The sequence below is a fragment of the Carlito syrichta genome, unplaced genomic scaffold (genome assembly GCF_000164805.1).
Source record: "Carlito syrichta isolate Samal-C Ts95f unplaced genomic scaffold, Tarsius_syrichta-2.0.1 Scaffold111495, whole genome shotgun sequence".
NCBI classification, from domain to species: domain Eukaryota; kingdom Metazoa; phylum Chordata; class Mammalia; order Primates; family Tarsiidae; genus Carlito; species Carlito syrichta.
The window spans coordinates 1,755-8,593 of record NW_007055591.1 but is presented as its reverse complement, the minus strand read 5'-3'; the positions used below and the strand labels follow the sequence as shown (position 1 = coordinate 8,593).

Below are 6,839 nucleotides of genomic sequence, written 5' to 3'. Positions count from 1 at the left end.
TAGCACAACTGTTACACCTACTGCGTCTGCATCTGGAATGAGTCCTGGGTAGGTGCATCAGCCTGGAAAGGGTTTAAAAAGAAAAGAAACACACAAGAGGCTGTTACGGCAGGCGAGACTGGAGTTTCGGTACCTTCAGCACCATCAGCTGAGGATGTAGCAACAAGAACTGGGAACCCACGTGGGGAAGGCGAATAAGTGCAGCACGTTCCACAGGGTACCTAGGCACCCTCGATGCTTGAAAGCGTCGCCACATTGGAAATATCCATTAGAAAACCTTTTATAAGCAAACTATTGAATCAATCAGGCTTGCTGATTTTAACCTTTTCCAGTCATAATTTTCAGACCTAAATTAGCAAACGTTATATTATCTTCAACGGCCTGTTGGCAGCAAGTACTTCAGCAGACCAGTTTCCTCGTTCGACCTGGGATACTTGTATTTTCACACCCACTTGAGTGCCCCTCACAGGCTCTAACAGTAAGTTAGTGTAAAACTGACAACAGAACAGAAATAGTTGTGTAGGAGACCTGTCCAAAGACTAATGAACCTCTTTTGGGACTAGTCACTCGGCTAGACGCTACCATGTAGTGTGCTGTGGAAACCACATATACTGTGGAAACCACTCGGCTAGACGCTACCATGTAGTGTGCTGTGGAAACCACATATACTGTGGAAACCAGTGAAAGTAGACTGTCTCAGGCAGACGTCAAGGGCAGAGGCGGCTGAAAGCATGAGTGAGGGGTGGGCCTGTCCACAGCAGTATGCGGGACAGTACCGGGGTGACTGAAAGGAGCCAGCCTTCTACCCAGTCACCATGGGCAGTGAAGGCGGAGGCATGGAGTGTGACCCAAGGCAGTCATTCTGGGCAGCAAGTGAGTCAAGTCTCAGCAAATCAGCCTACTGCTGCCAGGACTCCAAGGAGCATCCCTGGGCCTGGGCTTGGCCATCTTGAAGACTTATGTTATTGCCTGCCTGCCACACTAGACAACACAAAAAGGCACAAGGGTCCACCTGATCACCTAGGCTAGAAACCTCAGTCATCCTGCTCCCTGTCTCCCAAATTGAGTCAGGCTCAGCACATTTCCTTCCTGAAGGCTGAGTTCAGATCTTCATCTCTTATGTGGAATACTGCAACTTTGCCACTGGCCTCCCAGGCTCTCACCTAACATTTCCACTCAGTGTTTAAACACAGATCTGCTCCTGTCTCCTTCCCTGAGCTTAAACTCTCAGATGATCCTTCCCAGCTCTAAGGGATAAAATCTCAGCTCTTGAACTTCCTTTATCAAGTCCTTCACAACTTGTCACCACCAGCATCTCCATTCAAACCTCCCTTGACTCCACTTGTATTCTAGAGGTGTGAACACAGGGCCTTTAAAATGTGGTAACAAGCTTTCGTGTCCCGTGCCTGGCGTGTACTGGTCTCTTGGTCTGAAACGTCCTTCCCTCACATCCACAAAATCCACCTTTTGGAGCCGGCATCAAATGCACCCTCAGTGAAGCCCTTTCCAACTCAGAAGGCAGAATCAGTAGATTCCTTTCTCGTGTGCTTATTATATTACTTGACACAAAGCCTTCACTAACATATACTCAACAACCTAAGTCAGTCTGTTCACGCTCCTGTCTTCTCTGCTAGACTCTGAGCTAGACCAGTGCAGGAGTCCCATTGAGCTCATCTTTATAATCTTATGTGTGACTCGGCTATGAGCACTTAGTGTTTTGAAATTCACCCACACCACCAGGACAGGGACAGACAGCCTATCCTGGAAGATAGGCTCTTTGTCTTAGAGATCCTATGCACCCTCCTCTCCAGAGGGCTTAGGTGATGTCTGGGACACCCTACAGGATTCTGATGTGCCCGGAAGTGGGGGGAGATAGGAAATAGTTCGGTGCTGCTGCAGCAACTCCTCCCCCATACCGCTGCTCATACCCTCAATAAAGGGGTTCTAGGCATGGCTGTGTTTTAACATTTGTTTGCAAATTTACAACAATTCTAAAAATGTTTTAAAACTCAAGAGGATTCAGCTTGAGCAAATTTGAGAAATTTGTAGGCCTCTCAAATCATTCAGGATGGAGAGGTGATGGGCAGACCTTTGACTCTAGCTGGCAATATCAGGCAGACGTCTAGACATCTTCCTGCTAGGCTTTGACCCACTGACAAGAAAGGCATGTTTAACTATTTTCAGAGGCACACCAGAATACTACATTTTGAAACATAAACAAAACTCTGTTGTCTCTTTGTTGATAATGGTGAATTTTGTAAAACATATAGGCTGATGTACTCTGTGCTTCCCCTGTTCTTTTTGGCAACACGCACACTGATACCAAGGTAAAGCTACTTGAAAATCACCAAAAGGAAATACTTTCTCCTACAGCACGTTCACCAAAAGCTGAGGAGTGTTCTTAATAACAAAAGTGTCATTAAGAGCTTGTTTCAAAAGCAGGGCATTTGTTTTTTATGGTTTTTTAATATAAGTTTTTATAGTAGCACAAAAAGATCTATCAGTACATGTTTTTTTCTTTTTTTTTTTTTTTGAGTTGGAATCTCACTCTGTCACCCAGGCTGGAGTACAGTGACACTCACAGCCACTGCAGCCTCGACCTGCTGGGCTCAGGTGATCCTTCCACCTCAGCCTTCCAAGTAGCTGGAATAACAGGTGCGTGCTATCACACCCAGCTAATTTTTTGACTTATTGTAGGGACGAGGTCTCACCAAGTTGCCCAGGCTGGTATCGAACCCGTGGGCTCAGGCAATCCTCTCACCTCAGCCTCCCAAAGTGCTGGGATTATAGGCTTGAGCCACTGCGCCCAGCTAGTACATGTTTTTCAAATTTCTTGTACTGTATCATGAGTGATCATCAGTAAAGTGTAGATTCCTTAGGCTGTGGACCAGGGCAAGTCATGCTTTTTTATATAACAATTTCAAGAAGCTAAGAGAACCTAAATAGTTGGAATTACAGAAATATGGCACAGTCTGTCGGTGGCTGTGCCGACGGCTTTATTCCTCATGACACCCTTATGCGGTAGATTGAGGCCCGTGTTTTCTGGAGGAGTGGTGTGGCCAAGGGAGGTCAGGGAGCTGCTCTCAGTCACAGACAGCTGACAAGCAGCACTGGGGTCTGACCCATGTTGTAACTGCAGTGTTTCCCCCACAGTACAGGCATTCCAATACTTTTGTCTTTCACAGGGTCATGCACTCATACAAATTAGGCTGGCAGCACTGTTAATTCATGTATTTGGACCATTTGACTTTTTTTTTTTTTTTACCAACCTAAAGATACACTAAATTATTTGTTGCTTTTTAATAAAAAGTGCTAAGGCTAAGGAAACCAAGATTCTGAATTCGATACTTAGGACAAGAGAGGGAAAAGTAGCAGCTCTAGAGATGGCATGTGTAACTGAGTCTGCCAGTTTTGACGAGATTACTTAACCAACTGCATTCATTTAAATTGGTCCAATGTGAAGTGAGAAACACAGAGGTCAGAGATGGGAAGTTAGATTTTTTTTCTGGATTAAGTATTTTCAGTGGGCTCTACTTAACTGATAGGACTTTGTTGGTAAAAATACTTATAGCAGAAATGAATAGTTTAAAAAAAAACCTATGGCTAGCTATCTTTGGACTATTATGAACATCTACCTCTATGTGAGCACAGATATTTGAGAAATGACTGAATAGTTTTACACAACAACTTAACATGGATTAAAAGAAACACTGGCTGGGCGCAGTGGCTCACGTCTATAATCCCAGCACTTTGGGAGGCCACGGTGAGAGGATTGCCTGAGACCACGGGTTCAAGACCACCCTGGGCAACTTGGTGAGACCTCACCTCTACAATAAATCAAAAAATTAGCCGGGCATGTGGTGCATGCCTGTAGTTCCAGCTACTTGAAAGGCTGAAGCGGAAGGATCGCCTGGGCCCAGTAGGTCAGGACTGTGGTGGCCATGAGCGTGCCACTGCACTCCAGCCTGGGCAACAGAGACTCCAACTCAAAAAAAAAGGAAAGAAAAGAAACACTTTCACTACAGAAGACACTGTCTGAAGCCTTGGCACAGATCCAAATACTGTCAGTGGCATTTAAGAATATAATTTACATTAGTAGAATTTTCCCCTACAAATAACTGGTGGAGTAGTAGATTTGCAAAAGTAGTCCTGTATGAGATTTGTAGGTTATTAAATGCTTTAGTAAACCACTGGAATTTAATTCCAGTGACCCAAGATCACACATCTCTACCTGCTAAATATACTTGTTAATCTACCCCAATTACTGATTTTGCTGAAATAAAGTTGTTTTTGTCCCATCATCATTCATGAAAGTGGCTTAAACTATAAACTACAGATGCACATTACTAATTATGCCAGTTAGAACAGGTATTTTGAATCCATGTTTCAGGCTGCTGGACGGCCACCCTGGAAGTATGATACCAAGAGACTGTTCATAGGAAGAGCCCAAAATGGACCCCTCTGTGTGCCGGGTGGTGTCAGGTTGACTGTAGGTTGTGCGTCTCCTAAGGGAAACAGCACAGTAGCAGCTCTCAGCCTAGAGAAGCTGGCAGAGCTCCATGTGACACAGACTGCCTGAAACATGGTGGACGCAGATCAGAAGTGCAGTAGAAGCAGAATGACTTAACCCCGAAGGAAAGGGATAAGGGCCATAAAATAATGCAGTCCGTGCAGCAACACGTTTGGCATACGCACTTACCAAGATTAAACGTACCTGAAATACAAACATATGCCTTCCTGCAGGAACAGGGCCCACCAAGACAGAGTCTAAAACTTGATCGTACTCTTCACTTTCTGCAGAGCCCACGTAGATAATTTTCCACTCCAGGTCTAGGGTTAAAAAGCCAAAGCATTATTTCATAGGCAGCAACTACATTACCAGATGACACCCAAGACCCTCTCAACATCCACTTAACCATCGCTACTACAATCGGCTTCTTACGGCAGAAAGTCCACAAAGGCACTGGAATGTTCTTCATACAGTTCTTACCAGAGTATATACTTTATACCAGAGCTTCTCACAGTGCCCTTTTGTGAAACAGTGGTTCCTGGGCAGTGCTCCTTCAAGACAAGACAACAGAGCCAGTTGGGAACGCTGTTAGCTTTGCCTGCAGGATTCCCACAGCACACTGGCAGAGCAAGTGTTCTAGACGGTCTTCAGCAGAGAGCGCCAGTAACGTTGACCCAGCCTTCCCCAAACTTCCTCAGCCACGGAAGCGCTCTGCCCCTTCCCGCGTGTCCTCTCACAACACCCTCCTAACCTACACTGGAAGGGCTGCAGCACGCTACACTGCAGGGATCCACATCACCATAGAGCCCCGAAGCGGAACACTAATTCTCAGCAAACCTCTCTCCTGGCTCAGTAGCAGGTGGCTTCCGCTCGTCACTGTCAAAGGACCACCGTTGGGTTTTCCTTCATGGTGCCCCTCACGTCACACATTCTTTAAATGGGGAAGAAGAAACCAGGGCCCCTGCCCCACCTGACACAACACAGTGTCTACAATAGAGACAGGCAGGAGGAGGATGAGACTCAAGTGCAGCTCAGGACATCACATGCAGTTTAGGCCAGCAGATTTTATGACGCATCTTCCATGTGCTCTGTGAAGAGAACCCAGAGACGAGGAGAACCGCTGCTCCTGGGAGGGGCCCCTGCTTTAGGACAGGAGGAAGATGACCTGAACCCAGAGCCTCTGTGAGACCTCCTCGTCCTCTCAGGGTGTTTGGCACCGTGTGGCCTGCCTCTTGCACTCACTACACAGCGACTCCACAAGCACTCCCAAAGAGTTTCTGGGTCATTCATTGAGCATCGAATTAGTGCTACGAGTAGCTGTTTTTGTTCCTTAAATGGCTAACAGCAATAGTACAGGTACTATTTCATACTGTATTAGACACTGCAGTTTATTTAACTTAAAGCTCTTTTAGGTTTAGATTCCCTCCCAGTAAGTTAGCAATCAGTTTCTGAGGACCTGTTATGTCACAGCTCCTCGCCCATTTCCAGATGCCGAGTCCTGCATCCGACACTTCATGTGACCACCTACTTGTTGATGAAGATAAAGACAGGAAGCAGGCAACGGGTTCCTCGTCAGAGGGAACAGCATGTACAAAGGCCTGGACGTAGGAGCAGGCTTAGCAAAGCAAGGAGGCCCGGGCTGGAGCAGAACGAGGAAGGGGGAAGCAACCAACCCTATGACGGGGAGAAGGAGGCTGACCAGACCACGCACAGTTTTGAAGACCATTACAAGGACTTTGTTTTTCAGACTGAGTGGCGTGGGAAGCCACTGGAGCATTCCGAGTGGAGCGGTGACATGACCCCACTTCCATTTTAAAGGGAATGTTCTGATGGGTGTATTCAGTATAGAATGTAAGTGGGCAAGGGAAGAGTCAGGAGACTACTTCAGCAGTCGAGGCAGGAAATCTTGGTGACTTAGACCATGTGAAGCAGTTGCGTTTTGGATAAATTCTGAAGATGGAAGAGCAGGAGCCACTCTTTTTGCAGGGGGCAAGAGGAAAACCATCAGGAGCTCATTTTAGACGTGTTTGGGAGATCTAGACACCCACGCGGAGATACTGAATAGGTCTGAAAAAATTTAGAAACGGTCATGATATATGTAAAGCCACAAAAATAGATAAGATTCTTGGGGAGTGAGCCTTTGGGCTCTCAAACAGGTCAGGAGAAGAAGAATCGATAAAGTAGGTTTATGAAGTCAGTGGCCAATGGTAGGTGATCCGAAAGCCAGGGAAGAAACTGTTTTAAGAAGGGGGTGTGAAAATTACTAAAAACTGAGATCGGGCACCGAGGGCATTTAATAAATCCTAATTTCACGTGTATTTGTACCTCC

The 6,839-nt window shown here is 46.1% G+C and overlaps 1 long non-coding RNA gene across 1 annotated transcript; it reads right to left on the bottom strand.

The window, feature by feature from the left end:
- On the bottom strand, nucleotides 1-5,094 carry LOC103272236. Its single transcript, XR_505112.1, has 3 exons — nucleotides 4,991-5,094; nucleotides 4,715-4,830; nucleotides 1-62 (listed from the first exon to the last, which is right to left on the bottom strand). It is a non-coding gene; the product is annotated as an uncharacterized LOC103272236 (long non-coding RNA).
- Between the last annotated feature and the right edge of the window lie 1,745 nt (nucleotides 5,095-6,839).